The sequence below is a fragment of the Tursiops truncatus genome, chromosome 2 (genome assembly GCF_011762595.2).
Source record: "Tursiops truncatus isolate mTurTru1 chromosome 2, mTurTru1.mat.Y, whole genome shotgun sequence".
Taxonomy (NCBI): domain Eukaryota; kingdom Metazoa; phylum Chordata; class Mammalia; order Artiodactyla; family Delphinidae; genus Tursiops; species Tursiops truncatus.
The window spans coordinates 43,200,286-43,221,843 of record NC_047035.1 but is presented as its reverse complement, the minus strand read 5'-3'; the positions used below and the strand labels follow the sequence as shown (position 1 = coordinate 43,221,843).

Here is a 21,558-nt window from a genome sequence, read left to right as displayed (position 1 = left end):
CACCACTAATCTCTCATCCACCTCCCTCCTGAGCTCCCCATTGTCTCTGACTCTGATTCCCACCTGGTAGCAACACCAGCAGGCATTGTACAGATTTTTGATGTATCACTCACTCCTCTGCCCTATAAAAATGTTACCATTGTTTCTCTCCTGCTCCAAGGTGCTGAAGTCAGTTAGCCAGCTCATTGGGAAAACCCAGATAAAAGCATTCCCATTAAGCTGAGACAGGCTTGATGTGTTGCCTCCCCAGGGCATATGTACATTAAGAGAGTTCAGGTGCTTTATCTGCAAGAAAAAAACTCCTGAGGATGGAATTTCAGAGGTAGGCCAAAGTGGGAAATATTTGGATGTAGCCCCCTTCCGATAATGTTTAAAAGGCAGTCTCCTGATCTGCCCACACCTCAAGTCTAACAGTGCCTGTCAAGACCATAAAGAAAGGAAGAGTAGCAGAACCGGAAGGATGCCTCCTCCAGGGAAACTCTGAAATGGTAATTAAGGGGAAAAAATTAGAATAAAAAATTGAATGTGAAGTCAAGAAAAATGTTTTTGTGATTTTTCACTTTGTAAGAAAATGAAGTATCAAAATCATAATGTTAGACCTGAAGGAAACCCTAGAAATTGTGGAGAAGGATGTTGCTTGCCACATCAGTAAACAAAGGATGCTGTGTCCATCAAGCCATCAGCCATCGCAGCTTCCCCTGATTGTGCACCCTGAGAGGATTCAGGATGGAAAAAAAGATCTAGGATATTGCCCCTAGATAGTTAAGATGCATATCAAATGAATGATTTCAATGAGCTCTGACTCATGCATCTTCCCATACATAGAAAAGTGCTAAATTCACTAACTTGAGGTGTCTGGTTTTTCTTTAAATCACAGTAATCTTCTGATTACTTGGTTTTTGTTGCAAAAACTCCTGTATATCCTTGCTTCTCCCTTACCTCTTCTGAACAGTCCATCAGAGCTATCTGACAGGCTGTTTCCCAGGCTTACATCCTCAGTATGTCCACCAAATAAAACATAATTCTCACCTTTTAGATGGTGCATTTTTTTCAGTTGACAAAGTCGACTGTTTCTACCCCTCTGTACAGAGAAGGAAACTGAATCCCAGAGGCTTGCTCAAGATTACACCGTGAATCGGTGTCAGAATCAAAATCAGAATCAGAATTTAGACCTCACTGCCAGTCCAGTGCTTCTTTTAGTACACCTCACTGGTGGTGTCCAGTTTCACAGACTAGATACCCAGAGATGAGAAAAATAACTTTCCGATGCTTTTCTCCATACTTCTTACATCATCGTACTTGAATTTTGAATTTGTCATATTTCAATTCAACCCTTTCTATTTATAGAGTTAAAAGAGGACCTCTAATCAATGTCCACAAAATTATTGTCTGACAAAGATCAAACTAAAAGGAAAGACACAGGACTAGGCAGATTCTCTACAAGGTATGTGCAGATGTGCCAGCCAGCTGGCTTGGTGATGTGAATTTGGAAAATAGTCTGTTAGAAATGAGAAACTGTAAGTTCAAGTCACATAAAAATGAAATGAGTCCTTTCCACGTAGCTGGGGGGAAAATAACAATCTGCTGCATCAAACAGAGATTGGTGATACCCCATCCTCCCCTTTGAACATCACATCGCTTTGTCCTGACTGTGAAAGCTCCAATTGCTGGAGGTCTGTGGCTCCTCCACTCTCTGGTAACCAATTATCTCACAGCTGCTTCACTACCAAACAAAACACCCCAAGTCCCAAACTGACTTTACATCAAATGAAGCACAAAGCACAACAGAAAACCAAAAATGCCCTAAAGAAATTGCTCGAGTTTGGGATAACAAAGCCAGTATTAATCTTCCCAATCCCCACCCCAACCCCAATGTGTACAAAGTTCTGTACGGGAAGGGTGAGGAGTAAACTATCATCTGTAGGGTAGACTTAAAGTTACATAGGAGTAGGATCAGGAAAAGCCCTAAATCTACACAGTTTCTCTTGTCAGTCCCCTGTGTCCTTGAAGGAGATCTTCATTCATTCTCTGGTGCATCTCACTGCCTTGCTGACACTGTTAAAATATTCCTATCTTTTATGGGGAATGTGTCTTCCTTTAACATTTTCCCCCAGTTTTCCATTCATATAACTCAAAGACAAAAATTGTAGTGTCAGCCCCTTGCCTTCAGGGAAGGCAAGATTTGAGATTCGTTCTACTGCTCCTCGCTGGACTGCCTTGCGAGTAAACCCTCTATTCGCTGCAAACCTCAGTGTCTCAGCACTTTGACTTGACAGCCGTGTGTCTGACAGGGTCTTGGTGCTCCAGGTGGGTGTCAGGCCTGAGCATCAGAGGTGGGAGAGCCGATTTCAGGATATGGGACCACCAGAGACCTCCCAGCCCCACGTAACATCAATCAGCGAGAGCTCTCCCAGAGATCTCTGGCTCAATGCTAAGACCCAGTTCCACTCAACAATCAGCAAGCTCCAGTGCTGGACACCCCCATGCCAAACAACTAGCAAGACAGGAACACAACACCACCCAGTAGCAGAGAGGCTGCCTAAAATCATAATAAGTTCACAGACACCCCAAAACACACCACCAGACTCAGTCCTGCCCACCAGAAACACAATATCCATCCTCATCCACCAGAACACAGGCACCAGTCCCCTCCACCAGGAAGCTGACACGACCCACTGAACCAACCTTACCCACTGAGGACAGACACCAAAAACAACAGGAACTACGAACCTGCAGCCTGCAAAAAGGAGACCCCAAATACAGTAAGTTAAGCAAAATGAGAAGACAGAGAAACACACAGAAGATAAAGGAGCAAAGTAAAAATCCACAAGACCAAGCAAATGAAGAGGAAATAGGCAGTCTACGTGAAAAACAATTCTGAGTAATGACAGTAAACATGATCCAAAATCTTGGAAATAGAATGGAGAAAATACAAGAAATGTTTAACAAGGATCTAGAAGAACAAAAGAGCAAACAAAAAATGATGAACAACACAGTAAATGAAATTAAAAATTCTCTAGATGGAATCAATAGCAGAATAATTGAGGCAGAAGAACGGATAAGTGACCTGGAAGATAAAATAGTGGCAATAACTACTGCAGACTAAAGAATGAAAAGAATTGAGGACAGTCTCAGAGACCTCTGGGACAACATTAAACTCACCAACATTCGAATTATAGGGGTCCCAGAAAAAGAAGAGGAAAAGAAAGGGACTGAGAAAATATTTGAAGAGATTATAGTTGAAAACTTCCCTAATATGGAAAGGGAACTAGTCAGTCAAGTAGAGAAAACACAGAGAGTCCCATACAGGATAAATCCAAGGAGACACATGCCAAGACACATATTAATCAAACTATCAAAAATTAAATACAAAGAAAAAATATTAAAAGCAACAAGGGAAAAGCAACAAATAAAATAGAAGGGAATCACCATAAGCTTAATAGCTGATCTTTCAGCAGAAACTCTGCAAGCAAGAAGGGACTGGCAGGACATATTTAAAGTGATGAAAGGGAAAAACTTACAATCAAGATTACTCTACCCAGCAAGGACCTCATTCACATTTGACAGAGAAAATAAAACATTTACAGACAAGCAAAAGCTAAGAGAATTCAGCACCACCAAACCAGCTTTACAACAAATGTTAAAGGAAACTCTCTAGGCAGGAAACACAAGACAAGGAAAAGACCTACAAAAACAAACCCAAAACAATTAAGAAAATGGTAATAGGAACGTACATATCGATAATTACCTTAAATGTAAATGGATTGAATGCTCCACCCAAAAGACATGAACTGGCCGAATGAATACAAAAACAAAACCCTATATATGCTATCTGCAAGTGACCCACTACAGACCTCAGAATGCATACAGACTGAAAGTGAGGGGATGGAAAAAGATATTCCATGCAAATGGAAATCAAAAGAAAGTTGGAGTAGCAATTCTCATATCAGACAAAATAGGCTTTAAAATAAAGACTATTACAAGAGACAAAGAAGGACACTACATAATGATCAAGGGATCAACCCAAGAACATATAACAATTGTAAATATTTATGCACCCAACATAGGAACACCTCAATACATAAGGCAAATGCTAACAGACATAAAAGGGGAAAGTGACAGTAACACAATCATAGTAGGGGACGTTAACACCCCACTTTCACCAATTGACAGGTCATCGAAAACGAAAATAAATAAGGAAACACAAGCTTTAAATGATACATTAAAGAATATGGACTTAATTGATATTTATAGGACATTCCATCCAAAAAGAACAGAATACACTTTCCTCTCAAGTGCTCATGGAACATTCTCCAGGATAGATCATATCTTGGGTCACAAATCAAGCCTCGGTAAATTTAAGAAAATTGAAATTGTATCAAGCATCTTTTCCGACTACAACGCTATGAGACTAGATACCAATTACAGGAAAAATTTGTAAAAAATACAAACACATGAAGGCTAAACAATACACTACTTAATAACCAAGAGATCACTGAAGAAATCAAAGAGGAAATCAAAAATACCAAGAAAAAAATGACAGTGAAAACACGACAACCCAAAACCTATGGGATGCAGCAAAGGCAGTTCTAAGAGGGAAGTTTATAGCAATACAATCCTACCTCAAGAAACAAGAAAAATCCAAATAAACAACCTAACCTTACACCTAAAGCAAATAGAGAAAGAAGAACAGAAAAACCCAAAGTTTCCATAAGGAAAGAAATCATAAAGACCAGATCAGAAACAAATTAAAAAGAAAAGAAGGAAACAGTAGCAAAGATCAATAAAACTAAAAGCTGGCTCTTTGAGAAGATAACCAAAATTGATAAACCATTAGCCAGACTCATCAAGAAAAAAAACGGAGAAGACTCAAATCAACAGAATTAGAAATGAAAAAGAAGTAACAACTGACACTGCAGAAATACAAAGGATCATGAGAGATTACTACAAGCAGCTGTATGCCAATAAAATGTACAACCTGGAACAAACGGACAAAGTCTTAGAAAAACATAACCTTCCGAGACTAAACCAGGAAGAAATAGAAAATATGAACAGACCAATGACAAACACTGAAATTGAAACTATGATTAAAAATCTTCCAAGAAACAAAAGCCCAGGACTAGATGACTTCACAGGTGAATTGTATCAAACATTTAGAGAAGAGCTAACACCTATCCTTTTCAAACTCTTCCAAAATATAGCAGAGGGAGGAACACTCCCAAACTCATTCTATGAGGCCACCATCACCCTGATACCAAAAACAGACAAAGATGTCACAAAAAAATAAAACTACAGGCCAATATCACTGATGAACATAGATGCAAAAATCCTCAACAAAATACTAGCAAACAGAATCCAACAGCACATTAAAAGGATCATACACCATGATCAAGTGGGGTTTATCCCAGAAATGCAAGGATTCTTCAGTATAGGTAAATCAAACAATGTGATACACCATATTAACAAATTAAAGGAGAAAAAAAATATGATCTTCTCAATAGATGCAGAAAAAGCTTTCAACAAAATTCAATACCCGTTTATGATTAAAAAAACTCTCCAGAAAGTAGGCATAGAGGGAACTTACCTCAACATAATAAAGGCCATATATGACAAACCCATAGCCAACATCATTCTCAATGGTGAACAACTGAAAGCATTTCCACTAAGATCAGGAACAAGACAAGGTTGCCCACTCTCACCACCATTATTCAACATAGTTTTGGAAGCTTTAGCCACAGCAATCAGAGAAGAAAAAGAAATAAAAGGAATCCAAATCAGAAAAGAAGTAAAACTGTCACTGTTTGCAGACAACATGATACTATATACATAGAGAATCCTAAAGATACTACCAAAAAACTACTAGAGCTAATCAATGAATTTGATACAGTAGCAGGATACAAAATTCATGCACAGAAATTTCTTGCATTCCTATAAACTAATGTTGAAAAATCTGAAAGAGAAGTCAAGGAAACACTCCCGTTCAGCATTGCAACAAAAAGAATAAAATACCTAGGAATAAACTTACCTAAGGAGACAAAAGACCAGTATGCAGAAAACTATAACACACTGATGAAAGAAATTAAAGATCACACAAATAGATGGAGAGATATACCATGTTCTTGGATTGGAAGAATCAACAATGTGAAAATGACTATACTACTCAAAACAGTCTACAGATTCAATACAATCCCCAGCAAACTACCAATGGCATTTTTAACAGAACTAGAACAAAAAGTTTCACAATTTATATGGAAACACAAAAGACCCCAAATAGCCAAAGCAACATTGAGAAAGAAAAACGGAGCTGGAGGAATCAGGCTCCCTGACTTCAGACTATACTACAAAGCTACAGTAATCAAGACAGTATGGTACTGGCACAAAAACAGAAATACAGATCAATGGAACAGGATAGAAAGCCCAGATAAACCCACGCACATGTGGTCAGCTTATCTTTGATAAAGGAGGCAAGAATATACAATGGAGAAAAGAGAGCCTCTTCATTAAGTAGTGCTGGGAAAACCGGACAGCTACATGTAAAAGAATGAAATTAGAACACTCCCTAACACCATACACAAAAATAAACTCAAAATGGATTAAACACCTAAATGTAAGGTCAAACACTATAAAACTCTTAGAGGAAAACATAGGCAGAACACTCTATGACATAAGTCACAGCAATATCCTTTTTGATCCACCTCCTAGAGAAATGGAAATAAAAACAAAAATAAACAAATGGGACCTAATGAAACTTAAAAGCTTTTGCATAGCAAAGGAAACCATAAAGAAGACAAAAAGACAACCCTCAGAATGGGAGAAAATATTTGCAAATGAAGCAACTGACAAAGGATTAATCTCCAAAATTTACAAGCAGCTCATGCAGCTTAATAACAAAAAAACAAACAACCCAATCCAAAAATGGGCAGAAGACCTAAATAGACATTTCTCCAAAGAAGATATACAGAGTGCCAACAAACACATGAAAGAATGCTCAACATCACTAATCATTAGAGAAATGCAAATCAAAACGACAATGAGATATCATCTCACACCAGTCAGAATGGCCATCATCAAAAAATCTAGAAACAACAAATGCTGGAGAGGGTGTGGAGAAAAGGGAACCCTCTTACACTGTTGGTGGGAATGTAAATTGATACAGCCACTGTGGAGAACAGTATGGAGGTTCCTTAAAAAGCTACAAATAGAACTACCATATGACCCAGCAATCCCACTACTGGGCATATACCCTGAGAAAACCATAATTCAAAAAGAGTCATGTACCAAAATGTTCATTGCAGCTCTATTTACAATAGCCCAGAGATGGAAACAACCTAAGTGTCCATCATCGGATGAATGGATAAAGAAGATGTGGCACATATATACAATGGAATATTACTCAGCCATAAAAAGAGATGAAATTGAGCTATTTGTAATGAGGTGGATAGACCTAGAGTCTGTCATACAGAGTGAAGTAAGTCAGAAAGAGAGAGACAAATACCGTATGCTAACACATATATATGGAATTTAAGAAAAAAAAATGTCATGAAAAACCTAGGGGTGAAACAGGAATAAAGACACAGACTTACTAGAGAATGGACTTGAGGCTATGGGGAGGGGGAAGGGTAAACGGTGACAAAGCGATAAAGAGGCATGGACATATATACACTACTAAACGTAAGGTAGATAGCTAGTGGGAAGCAGCCACATAGCACAGGGAGATCAGCTCGGTGCTTTGTGACCGCCTGGAGGGGTGGGATAGGGAGGGTGGGAGGGAGGGAGACGCAAGCGGGAAGAGATATGGGAACATATGTGTATATATAACTGATTCATTTTGTTGTGAAGCTGAAACTAACATACCATTGTAAAGCAATTATACTCCAATAAAGATGTTTAAAAAAAAAAAAAAAAAAAAAAAAAAGACCAAAAGACAACCCTCAGAATTGGAATAAAATATTTGCAAATGAAGCAACTGACAAAGGATTAATCTCCAAAATATACAAGCAGCTCATGCAGCTCAATATCAAAAAAACAAACAACCCAATCCAAAAATGGGCAGAAGACTCAAACAGACATTTCTCCAGAGAAGATATACAGATTGCCAACAAGCACATGAAAGAATGCTCAACGTCATTAATCATTAGAGAAATGTAAATCAAAACTACAATGAGATATCATCTCACACCAGTCAGAATGGCCGTCATCAAAAAATCTAGAAACAATAAATGCTGGAGAAGGTGTGGAGAAAAGGGAACCCTCTTGCACTGTTGGTGGGAATGTAAATTGATACAGCCACTATGGAGAACAGTATGGAAGTTCCTTAAAAAACTGAAACTAGAACTACCATATGACCCAGCAATCCCACTACTGGGTATATATCCCGAGAAAACCATAATTCAAAAGTGTCATGTACCAAAATGTTCATTGCAGCTCTATTTACAATAGCCAGGACATGGATGCAACCTAAGTGTCCATCAACAGATGAATGGATAAAGAAGATGTGTCACATATACACAATGGAATATTACTCAGCCATAAAAAGAAACAAAATTGAGGTATTTGTAGTGAGGTGGATGGACCTAGAGACTGTCATACAGAGTGAAGTAAGTCAGAAAGAGAAAAACAGATACCATATGCTAACACATATATATGGAATCTAAAAAAAAAAAAGGTTCTGAAGAACCTAGGGGCAGGACAGGAATAAAGATGCAGACATAGAGAATGGACTTGAGGATACGGGGAGGGGGAAGGGTAAGCTGGGACGAAGTGAGAGAGTGGCATGGACATATATACACTACCAAATGTAAAATAGATAGCTAGCGGGAAGCAGCTGCATAGCACAGGGAGGTCAGCTCGGTGCTTTGTGACCACCTAGAGGGGTGGGATAGGGAAGGTGGGAGCGAGGGAGACACAAGAGGGAAGAGATGTGGGGACATATGTATATGTATAACTGATTCACTTTGTTATAAAGCAAAAACTAACACACCATTGTAAAGCAATTATACACCAATAAAGATGTTAAAAAGAATGATTAGAAAGTAAAAAAATAATAATAGTAAAAATAAAATACACAATACAAGTAAAAAAAAAATTGTCCACTTCCTAGAGTTCGGCAGTGTTAGTTGTTTGTTTAGCCAGAGCTTTACACGGTTTTTATGATGAGAATATCTCTGGTTCTTATTCTCTGAAGAACTCCTCCACCTCTTTATTCCTTCTCAAAACATTGCATTTTTCAGACAAACTAACAGAAATTGACTTCAAACCATGATCTGTAGATAGTGGGACCAAACACCCAGAACATGTTCAGTTCATACCTGTTGTCCCATTGGATTAACAATAGCACTCCCAGTCACTCAACAAGTGTCTCTGGATAAAGCATACAGTCATCCTGCATATATATTTATATACATGAATACGGAAAGACGTCAAAACTATGATTGGGGAAAAAATCAAGTCACCTAATAGCGTGTAAAGTATAATCCCATTTGTGTAAAAAAATTCAAATATGTGTGCTTAAAAATATGTATGTAGACCAACGCTCTGTGGTGACCTAAATGGGAAGGAAATCCAAAAAAGAGGGGATATACGTATACATAGAGCTAATTCACTTTCCTGTACAGCAGAAAGAACTAACACAACATTATAAAGCAACCTATACTCCAATAAAAATTAATTTTTTAAAAAAGTTGAAGGTGTTCATTGCCGATGTATGTAGAAAATTGAAGAAAGAAACTTTGCAATGAATACTTTGAAGAAATGAGAATTGAGGGTGGGAGATGGTGAAGGGTTTCTTTTTTATGTCGGTCTGTCTATTTGATCTCTTACAATTAGCATGAATTTATTTTATAATAATAAAAAAGAATGATCAAGGGACTGAAGGTTTAGAATTCCTGTGATGCAAAGGGGTGCTAAGGTTTCTTACCAAGGTTAGTATTTCATCAACTTATTTACCTGCCCCAAATGGTGACGACCGAAGAGTATGTAGCAGCAGTCTGTACCATGAAATATATGATTGAGAACTACCTCTGCTGGCCCCAACCCCCATATTCTGTCCTCTTTCTCTCCTCTTACATGGGTAAGAGAGAAAAAAATAAGGTACATAAAGGAAGAAGAATAAAATTCACTGGTAAATCTAAAGAATGGTGACATGATGGGCTTGAACCCATCTGGGGTAGGTCTTCTGCCGGGCAGTTCCCAAGACTAGCCTTCATTTCTCTCTCCCTTCCTGCCTACTTCTCCCCTCAAGATACACATGCAGCTTGACTTTTCTCTGGCTACAATTATGGACAGCATATAATAAAATGTGTCACACTCACAGCTGAATAGAAATCATGGATATAGATTAAACAGAAGCTCTGCGTTTCTGAGGCAATACAGATTTCATCCTCTCTACCATGGGAAAATGACATTCCCCCATTTCCCTGCTGGTATCGACCTCAGAAGGTCAATGAAGCAAAGTTCTTTCCTATTACTTTTGGAGTTTCGTGCAGTAAGTTTGGTATCTCATTCAAAAACCCCACAGATTGTTAGGTTCCCTACAGCACAGAGCCCCTAAGCTGTGAGGAGAATAAAGCTAGTTACTTGGTCTCCTTGTTTAATCAGTGAGATACCTTTCCCTCTTGTATGCTGCGTCTTCTCTTACTAAAAATAAGAGAACAACACTGATGCCAGTCGGTTGAGTGGCTAAGTCAGCCAAGAAGGGTTTGACAGAAGATTCCTTTCTTCTCTGGCACAACGCCATTTATTTGAAAAGGTAGCTGGAGAGCATCTCTTCATTGAAATCAATGCAGATTGCTTAACACAGATATTGACAAAATGAAATAAAACCAAATGGGAAAAAAAACTTAGGGGATTTTAGACCTAGATAATCAATCTACATCCATATTTTTAAGCACACATATTTGAATTTTTTTACACAAATGCTGCTAAAACCTTCCTTTTAAAATTGCATTAAGGACAAAGCACAACATGAATCAGGAAGAAATTGCAGCAATTATCTCTCCTTGAGTGCACCTGAAGCAAGAAATAAAGTCTTGGCATGAAAAGATAATTAAAACACCTTAACAATTTGAGCAGAATAGGTCTGTTTAAAGAACATGATATTTTGCCCCAGTCACTAGGGGTTTACCCTCACTCTTCATCTATATTATTTTTTTATTTCTATAAATTTAAAGCAAAGTCCACTTGCATGAATTATGAGGGTCACTGATTCATTCTGACAAAAAAATCAACAAAGAAGATGAATTTAATGGGTGGGAGCCTTCATGGCCAAGTCCCAAGTGAGCCAGGCTCCACGCTTTGAGGCTTTAGGGTGCCCTTATTAACCAATTTTCAGTGAGGCTCAAGCCTATAAAAAAAAACCGTCCTTCCTTCCTGCTTTTCCCTTAAGAAGGCCTTTTCTTTTTCCCACCCGAGACACACAGTAGTCTTGACCCCCAACTTCACAGGCCGGTCCATCTGCCAGAATGCAAACATTCACCTGGGCAAGATTTTCCTAATGGGGACATCCGTCCTCCATCTGCTTTCACTGCCCGGCCAGGGTCACACTCATACACTTCATGAAGAATCTTGGCACACAGTTACACTAGAAATGAGAAGATTCCCGAGACATGGAAATTATTATCATATCGTCTCTTACCAGACACTGCAGTGACGCTTTTCTTTGCTTAAATCACCACGTCTGCACAGAAACCGAGCCGGATCCTCCCGGGATCTCTGTTGCCCTCTAGTTAGTTGTTGGATGTGTTTGATCACTGCGAGCAACTCTTAAGCAATGAAAATGCTGTTCAAGCACCGCAGCAGAAAAACACAAGCTGGTCTCAATTTTCTCTTGGGGTCAATATCTTTCAGGTGGGCTTTTCCCAGTTTCAGCCCTCCCTCCATAGATTGTTGTGGAGTGCTGGGGAAGAACATGTTGCTACAACTCCCCTAACTCCTGCCTCTGCCACGGGGGCCTGAGGAAGATTGTATCAGTGGCAGGCTGGCCTCTAGACCCTGAGGCGACAGGTGGGGATATTTCCCCTGCCATTCTCTCCCTCACTCACTCTGAAGTCTCACTGGCCTCCTTTCTGTTCCTCAGACACCCAAAGCTCATTCCCACCTCACCGCCTTTGGAACGCTCTGCCCCCAGCTGGTCTCATGACCGGCTTCTCTGGTTACTTGGATCTCGGCTCAGACGGCATCTCCTCAGGGAGGCCTTCCTTGCTCACCCATCTAAACAAACAATCCCCACTTCTTGGGTTAAGTAGCCCAGAAGCAAACCCTGAGACGCGGGTTCACATACAGGTGATTTGTTAGGGACGCACCGCCTGGGGAAACCAGTGAGGGAGGGGCAGGGACACAGGATGAGACATCAGAACAAGCCAGCCGAGGGTGTGAATTGAAGCAGAGTCCCGGCCTCAGCCTGATCCCACAGGAGCTCTGGTGTCCATTAGGCCTGAGAGTTTGCCTGGACTCATTGCAAGGGAGCTGGGCTTGCACACCCCTGCACCGGTCAGTCATTGGGTAAAGCTGGCTGGAGAAGAGTCCTGTGAACAGAAACGCCCAGCACTCCTAGCTCTTGCGCCTGCCTACGAAGTGACTCCAGAAACACAAAGGCAGACCTTTGAAGAGAGTCCCGGGTGCGGGCTGTGTGAGGGCAAATGCTCAGAAGCAGGGCATGGGCACACAGACCCAGCAAATGCGCCGACGGCATCCACTCACCCTCCAACCCCACCATTCTCAAATACACAGCCTGGCTTTATTTTCTTAAGAGCCCTTAGCACTATCTGAGATTCTCTTGTTTATAAACATGTTTACTTACTGTCTGTCTTCCCAGCTAGAAAACGGTCTCCATGAGAACAAAGATCCATCTGTCTTGTTCACTGCCCACCCCCAGGGGTAGAACCAGTGCCTGGAACACAGAGGATGCTCAACAAATATTTGTTGAATAAATGAATGAACCAGGCTGACACACTCTGACATGCTACACAACAGCCTGGGACCCAGAGGAGGCACTAACCCTTGGACTCTGTCCTGGAAGTCAGAGGGAAACTGTGATAGAGTGAAATAAGCACAGGATCTGGAGTCCATAAACTTGGCTTTAGTAGCCATGTGAACTCAGGCAAGTGAGGCCGCTATGCCTCCTTGGCCCCAGTTTTCTCAGGTGTATAGTAAAGGCGAATGTCTACAGACTTAACTACAAAGATATTTGTCACACTGTTGTTTATTACAGCTAATCATTGGAAAGAGCCTGAACATTCAATGCTGGGAGATTAATCATACCCACACAATAAAATACAAAAGAAACCACAGAAGTGATGCCATGAAAATACTATTTAATGACATGCAAAGATTTCCAAAATATATTATTAGGTGACAAAACAGTGCCCTCCAAAACAGTATATACAGTACAACTTTATCTTAATGTATTTTATGTGTTTGTTTCAACGTACATTAAAAACTAGAAGAATATACATTCAAATATTTATAGTGGAGTGAGCAGAGAGATTATGGGTTATTTTTACTTCCTCCTTTCATCTTGTCTATGTTTTCTAAACTTTTCAAAGTGAAGTGTATTACTTTTGTAAGTGGAGAAAGTTATTTTTTTAATTGCTTTTTTATAATACCAAAATAATCTCCAAGCACTGTTCCAACCTTGTTTATTCTTAGAACAGTTTGTGATGCTGTGGAAAGAACATGAGACAGGTTCTAGTTCACCCTCTGATCCCTGTTAACCAAGTTGCAGGGGGAAGGGAGATGGGGAGGGTGGACAGTGGTTAGGAAACTTTGAAACATTCATCTCTCTGGGTTCAGCTTCCTCATCTGTAAAATCAGCAAGTCTAACAGATGTTGCCTTCAGAACACGAAGATGTACATTGCATAAAAGAGCAAGCAGTACACGTGTTATGTCCCACAGTTCATTCTCCCGGCATAGAGGGATTACTGGCTCTTTGGATTTGAACTTAGTCATTCTGGCTGACTCTGTTACAGTAAGTACATAGTAAGAACTCCTGGTCAGAAGGACCCCATAGGATGAGGCATTCTAAGCACCTGTCACCTGCTTGAACACAGCAGTAAAATGTTTGTTGTCCCCTAATGGGGCCAGGTCCTCCCTAAAAGCTCCCTCATGGGTAACCAATAGCAGAGCTGTTGCTCTTACTTGATCAATTTGTGACTGAGAGTTGAGTGCAGAAAGTCTGAGGCTGATAATTAATCACCTCTTTTTCTTCTCTGACTTCTGAACCAACTAAGAAAGAGACAGAAAAATAATGGAGGATCAACTTGTCAGTCTGATTACTCACCAGCTTGATTACTGATACGGAGAAGAGAACTGGGGTCTGGAGTCACAACTGGGCTTTGAATCCTTTTCCCTGAGCATTGAATTACCAACCCCTAACCATAGAGACACAGTGCCCCAAGGGGAGCAGTCTACAGGAAGGAGCGGCAAGACGTGCTTCCGAAAGAGAAAAGGGAGACTTGGCCCACGATTCACACCCACTTCCCAGTCTCAACAACCATATAGGATTGGGGAGGAGTGAGTGAGGGTGATAGAGAGAAGGTTAGAACTTACCTTTCCATTATTTTCCTTCTTGGAGTCAGATGTTCCTTCTTGAAATAGAATGTAATCTCCCCAAGGATTTCTCTATTTTGTTCACTGCTGAGTCCCAAGTCCATAGATCTCAGTAAATACCCACTGAAGAATGAATGAATAGAAACATGAGAACTAGGGAACAGGATTTTCCCTAACAGTAAGTTCTTTAAAATTATTTCTACAGCTCAACGAGCTATCCATTTGTTCAATTGAAAGTACTAGATATAAAAGAGCGGCATTGTCTGTCCTCGTTGAAGGGGGTTTTGGTGACTTAAAAGAGTGGTCAAAGCACCCAGTACATACACTGAGGGGTCTTGGAGAGACTGTAGGAAGAAGCTCATTTCACCCCCAAGCCATTAAACTGGGTTCTACTTCAGGATTAGGTAAAAGATAACAAGTTATCAAATCTTCCAGACCCCACTTTTCTCATTCACAAAATGGCCCCTACTAGTTTTACCTTTCTTAGAGTCTAGATAACAAAGACTAAGAATGGGTATTCGTAGAGTGGTGTACCTATCCAATCAGTTCTAGGGTTCATATCCTTACAGTTCAGGTGGTGTCCTATTTATTGTTATTACTAATACTTTACCATGTCCATATATACTGTTTCTTCCAGGGATTTAAACCAACTGAACAAATTTCTGTACAATCATAATAATTACTAATTCATTCCTGTATTCCAAATGCTTTGCGCTAGTTTCACGAAGAAAAAAAATCCAATCTAAAATTAGGATTTTGATTTTGAAAGTAATGATATTAAAGCCAATTCTTAATATCAAAAACTGATTTAGAAATAAGTTTGAATTAAATCAGCAGTATGTGTACTTGGAAAAAATGTGGAGAACTATGAAAGCATCTCTGCAAAGATTTGTATATTAAGTTTCAATTTTGTTCTTTACTGTATCTCTGAATTACAGACATGCTGAATGCAGACCTCAATTTCAAAGGACCATTTTTAAACTTAAAGAACATGACAATGAAACTACCAGCTAGAAGTAGGCATGGATCAGATGTATTTTTCTTTATAAAGGCTGTTACAGCCAGACAACGGGGATGAGGCTACAGAGACAGAGTTTAAAGCTCTTATAGAATATAGGCATATTTATAATGGTGTCCTCCAAGTTAATATTCTAAATCAGTTGGAAAACATCCTGCGATGTGACTTTTATGACCCAGAAAATAGCTCCCATCTAAAACCCTTCTGCAAAAACTGACAGCTCCGTTGGTTCAGATCTTCTTTCATTACATTAGACCAGTGTCTCTCAGTTAGGGGGGGATTTTGAGTTTCTCCTTCCCCAGGGGACATTTGGCAATGTCTGGGATATTTTTTGGTTTTTAGAAATAGGGGAGGGTGTGCTCCTGGCATCTGGAATAGAGGCCAGGGCTGCTGCGAAGCATCCTACAATGCACAGGACAGTCCCCTACAACAAGAATTATCTTTCCCGACGTGTCAATAAACTCTGCACTAGACTCTTTTTTTAATAATTTTTTTAAATTAATTAGATTATTTATTCATTTATTTTTGGCTGCGTTGGGTCTTCGTTGCTGCGCGTGGGCTTTCTCTAGTTGCGGCAAGCCGGGGCTACTCTTCGTTGCGGTGTGTGGGCTTTTCATTGTGGTGGCTTCTCTGTTGCGGAGCACGGGCTCTAGGCGCGCAGGCTTCAGTAGCTGTGGCACGCAGGCTCAGTAGTTGCGGCTCACGGGCTTAGTTGCTCCGTGGCATGTGGGATCTTCCCCGACCAGGGCTTGAACCCGTGTCCCCTGAATTGGCAGGTGGATTCTTAACCACTGCGCCACCAGGGAAGCCCTGCACTAGACTCTTAATATTGAGCAATCTTCTGGATCTCTGCTGTGGAATGACTATGGGGAGATCCATGGAAGAAATACGTCTTCTGTTGAGCCTTAAAAAGATGGGCGTGATTTGGGTAAGTGGAGGGCCATTCCAGGAGGAAATTTCAATGGAGAAAAGGGGGTCCATATGCAGGCACATACTTGAAATGTTGAAGGAACACTGTTCAAGCCATCCTATCTTAAACGGAGAGCCCATATTGAGATATGATAAGACATGACACAGTGATGCTGGATTTGGGAAGACCTTAAGTGTATAACATTAAAGAATTGAGCTCTACCCTTATATTTAGTAGTGCAAAATTGACACCTCTAAAGTAGGAAATGAATATATATTTTACCCACTTTTGAAATGCAGCTGCCCTGAACAAGGTCCAGGAAATTCAGAATGTGTAGTCCAGTTTAGATTTGAAAAGACAGAAGACAGAAAGGTCACTTACTAGTTTATCATAAATAACCAAATATACGAGCCCAAATGATAATAGTGACGGCAGAATTAAAAGAAAGGGACAAGAAAAAAAGGAGATATCACAAAGAATGAAAGATCTGGCTCTTCCTCTGGGAGTTTGGTGATGATGGTAAATGAAGGAATTCGGAGATGGGAAGCTGGGACTCTGAGAACCAGGAATATACTGAAGCTGAAGGTCTGGGCAGGAGGGAGGGTCAACAACCAGACAGGTGATAAAGGGTAAAGAAGTGCATCTGAGTCAGAAATCAGAGAAATGCATCATCACGTCAGATCCTAGCTAGGCAGAGAGCAATAAATTATCGTCTCCCCAACATCACATGCACATTCTTCCTTCGGAATCTTTTCCCATTAAATTCTCATCTGTAATGCTCTCTCCCCTCTCTCTCCACTTCCCAATAAGACCCACCTTGGAGGCCAGGTAAAGAAAGACACATCTTTCGTGCTGATACTCTCCTTGTCACCGCAGAGCAAGAATACAGAAGATGGTACAATATTCAATCTTGCATGGTACAAAAAGACATGAGCCTGAGGAGACATGAATATTTACAGATGAGAGATACAGCCTAGAACACTGTAGAACAGGCAGGGGCAGAAATCCAGCAGCCAAACAGTTCAATACTAAGAAAACCCAGATGCCAAAGACAGGCAGCCAGGAACTCTCAAGCTGACAGAGGGGAAAACAAAAGGGTACAATAGGAGGTCATGTTTAGTGACAAAGAGGGGAAAAAATGTTAAGAGGAGTGTGGTGAACAGTCCAGTGGGATGCTGTGGTCTGCTTGAGAACACGATCCGCAGAGTCAGACAGACGAGGCTCAGAGTCGGCTCCCTGGTCCACTTACTGTGAGATCACCAGCACCTCACTTAACTTTCCAGAGCCTGTTTGCTGTGCTGTAAAACGGAGAAAAATATGTCCGCCTCACGGGACTGTTGTGGTTACATAAGATGACTGATGAGATGAGATGTGACTAAATGAAATCAAACGATACATATGCAGCTGGAAAAATGTTTCAAATTTATTAAGGTGATTTTCTCTTTTGCCTTTGATGACATAGCCTTTGTCCTAATCCACTGCTTCTCAAATTTTGATGTTCACACTTACCACCTGAAGATTTTGTTAAAGTGCAGATTCTGGTTCAGTGGAACTGGGTAGAGTCTACGTTACACACTCCTGACAAACTCGGCTAGAGATGCTGCTGCTGCATAGATCACACTTTAGCAGCAAGACTGCAGGGTGCCCGAGGCATTCGACTGATGGGGATTTGTTGCAGGTGAAGGTTTGCGACAGAAGGGATGCAAAAGTAAGACTGAGATAATATTCAACTTCTGTTCTTCAAAACTAGGATTCTGCAATAAGACCGTAGATGTGTAAGCAGGTTCAGGACTAGACCCTAGTTTTATGTAAATGGCGTCCAGATTAAAGAGGAAGAGAAGACAGCCAACTTCATTCCAGGACCAGAGGATTGTGGGAAGAGGAAGCTGGAGGGGAGTAGCAGAGCAAAGTGGGGAGATGCATGCTTCAGGACTCCTCTCTCCGGGCTTTACCCCAGAGAGGGAGAGGTGCATCCAATGAATGAGGGTAGTACTGAGGGAAAGATTTAGCTTTCCCAAGCTGCTCTGGAATTCCATGTTGCTTTGGTAGGTTTCTACGACAGCTGAGATTCTGCCTTGGAAGCTATCCAGGGAGGATCTCCATGACAGTGGTGAAAGGCTCCAAAGCCGACCTCCTGAGCTGGGACCAAATGGGGGTTACAGCAGATCTCAAAGGAGTTTCTCAATCAGCTAGACTGGAGGGAGACTAAGTCAGCCAGGGAAAAGGACCACAGGCTGCCCAGGGCAAGAGAGAACAGCCACGGACTTTAGCCACCTATGTCACCAGATCAAACAGGTGGACAAGGGACATTGGCCAGGAGGCCAGAAGAGAAAAGGACACCCCCTGTAAGGACCCTGGTTCTTCCATGTTGCCCTGGGGTTACGGAAAGCTGCCCCTCCCTGCATATCCCTAGAAAAGGAGCAGCAGAGGGAGAGAGGTTCTCTGAGAAGCTGAGCATTTTAATCCAACAAGGACTCCATGCTACCTAAGGGAACTATTTAATTGGACGAAGTCTGAGATTGATTTGGACAGTTAAATCATTTGAGTTGGGGCTTGAAAAGAAGGCCAAACTTCTTAGAGATAAAATAAAGATATTACATTTTTCTCTAAACAACCAAGTTATACAGTGAGTTAAGTTTACAACCACACTACAAATATATAAAGTACTTAGCAACGTGTCTGCCATATAGAAAGTGATCAATAAACGGTAACCAGGTTAAACAGGTTAAGTAAGAACTAAGAAAAGGCCACTGGATCTGCCAGTTAAGAAGCTATCATTCCCTTTTGAGAGAGCAGTTTCAGCAAAGGATGGGGATGAAAAGTAGCCACAGAGGATGCTCATTCTGACCATGAAAGCCATGATGGCCAACATTCTACAACACTCAGCACAGCTTTCATTTTACGTAGAGACCAGAAGGGGTGTGAATTGAGTAAAGATGAAGCTGACCTTCCCAGATCAAGGCTCAAGATTATCATCCACTGAGTGGAAGTAACCCTGAAGGGAGTTTAAATCCTATTTCCGGAAATTGGCTCCAAAGCAATTTTCTTGATGAAATGGGTTTTTTGCTAAGTGTGAGATGGCAGATAAATATGAAAAAATGTTACATATTCCAAAGCGATAGCCAAGAATTCTACCTTTAAAAACAATCCTTAAAAGATTGGTTCATTCTACTTACCCCACAATTGTGGTTTTAAAGACGAGGCTTGCACCACCCCACAGTCTTGATTTTCTCAAAGCTCTCTCATCTTTCTTATCTCAGATAAAGGCTGCTTTCGCACATGCTCCCAGGCATAGAGGTTTTCTGATGACCAGTCCATAGTTCTGCTACCTCTCCCTGAGCGGTGCAGGTCATTTATTCATCAGCAGAGTAGTCACTCCTAGAGAAATTGTGAAATAGGGAGGCTGGTCCTACCACCACACTTATCTCTCTGGGATCATGCAAGCTCATTTTGCCATCTTTCCAACCTCACCAATACACAAGGCCTTCAGTCCATCCCATGATTGCCTAGGTGCCTCCTCTCCCAAATTCTCTTACACAACTGCTCCCCTTCCCCAAACTCAAACCGCGCCCAAGCCTGCCCTTATCTTTCTTTTCTTTCTCCTCCTCTCAAAACTGACTAGTCCTTTGTTCTGTGATCTCAGGTCCCACTCCCTTCCAGGGACAAGCTGATAATGTCTTTCAGATGACCTGGCATCATTATTCATAAGTAGCTTTGGTTACCTTGTCAAAATACATAATATCACATGAAAAGATGCTGAGCTTGATTATTCATTAGGAAAATGCAAATCAAAACCACAGTGAGATACCACCTCATACCTACTAAGATGATTCTCATCAAAAATGTGGAAAATAACAAGGATAACAAGTGGTGGCGAGGATGTAGAGATTGGAACCCTTGTACATTGCTGCTAGGAATCTAAAATGTTGCAGCTGCTGTGCAAAAACAGTTTGGCGGCTCTTCAAAAATTTAAACATAGAATTACAATATGACTCAGCAATTCCACTCCTAAATATATAACCAAAAGAATTGAAACTAGGTACTCAAACTAGTACTTGTACACAAATATTCAAAGAAACAATATTTACAATAGCTGAAAGGTGGAAACACCCAAATGTCCACCAACAAATGGATAAACAAATTGTGTTATATCCATACAATACAATACTGTTCAGCTGTTAAAAAAAAAAAACGTGAAGCACTGATACAGGCTACAACAATGTGGATGAACCTTGGAAACATTACGCTAAGTCAAAGAAGCCAGACACAAAACTCACATATTGTATGATTTCATTGGTATGAAATATTCAGAATAGGTAAATAGAGACAGACTGCAGAGGGGAGTCTGGGGGAAAAGCAGAGTAAGGAGTAACTGCTTAATGACATGAGGTTTTACTTTGGAGCGACAGAAGTGTTTTAGAACTTGATAGAGGTAATGGTTACACAATACTGTGTATGTACTAAACACCACTGGATTGTTCACTTTAAAATGGTTAATTTTTGAGTTATTTGTAGTGAGGTGGATGGACCTAGAGTCTGTCATACAGAGTGAAGTAAGTCAGAAAGAGAAAAACAAATACCGTATGCTAACACATATATATATGAAATCTAAAAAAAAAAAAAAATGGTCATGAAGAACCTAGGGGCAAGACGGGAATAAAGACACAGACCTACTAGAGAATGGACTTGAGGATATGGGGAGGGGGAAGGGTAAGCCGGGACAAAGTGAGAGAGTGGCATGGACATATATACACTACCAAACATAAGGTAGATAGCTAGTGGGAAGCAGCCACATAGCACAGGGAGATCAGCTCGGTGCTTTGTGACCACCTAGAGGGGTGGGATAGGGAGAGTGGGAGGGAGGGAGATGCGAGAGGGAAGAGATATGGCGACATATGTATATGTATAACTGATTCACTTTGTTATAAAGCAGAAACTAACACACCACTGTAAAGCAATTATACTCCAATAAAGATGTTTAAAAAAATAAATAAATAAAATGGTTAATTTTACATTAGGTGAAGTTCACCTCGATTTGTTTAAAAATGCTCATGTGAGCTTAAGACCATTAAAATGTAACCCAGA

The 21,558-nt window shown here is 40.6% G+C and overlaps 1 long non-coding RNA gene across 2 annotated transcripts in view; it reads right to left on the bottom strand.

Annotated features, from left to right (window-relative positions):
* LOC109548017 (uncharacterized) overlaps window positions 1-21,558 on the bottom strand; it is a 50,321-nt gene that overhangs the window by 15,863 nt on the left and 12,900 nt on the right. Inside the window, exons 1-3 of one of the 2 annotated variants that reach the window (XR_002174005.3) lie at window positions 19,650-20,463; window positions 17,290-17,408; window positions 14,546-14,668 (exon numbers count right to left, since the gene is read on the bottom strand). This is a non-coding gene — a long non-coding RNA (uncharacterized lncRNA). Of the gene's footprint in view, window positions 1-14,545; window positions 14,669-17,289; window positions 17,409-19,649; window positions 20,464-21,558 lie in introns of those variants that run through there. The other variant, XR_012329967.1, reaches the window with a different exon arrangement.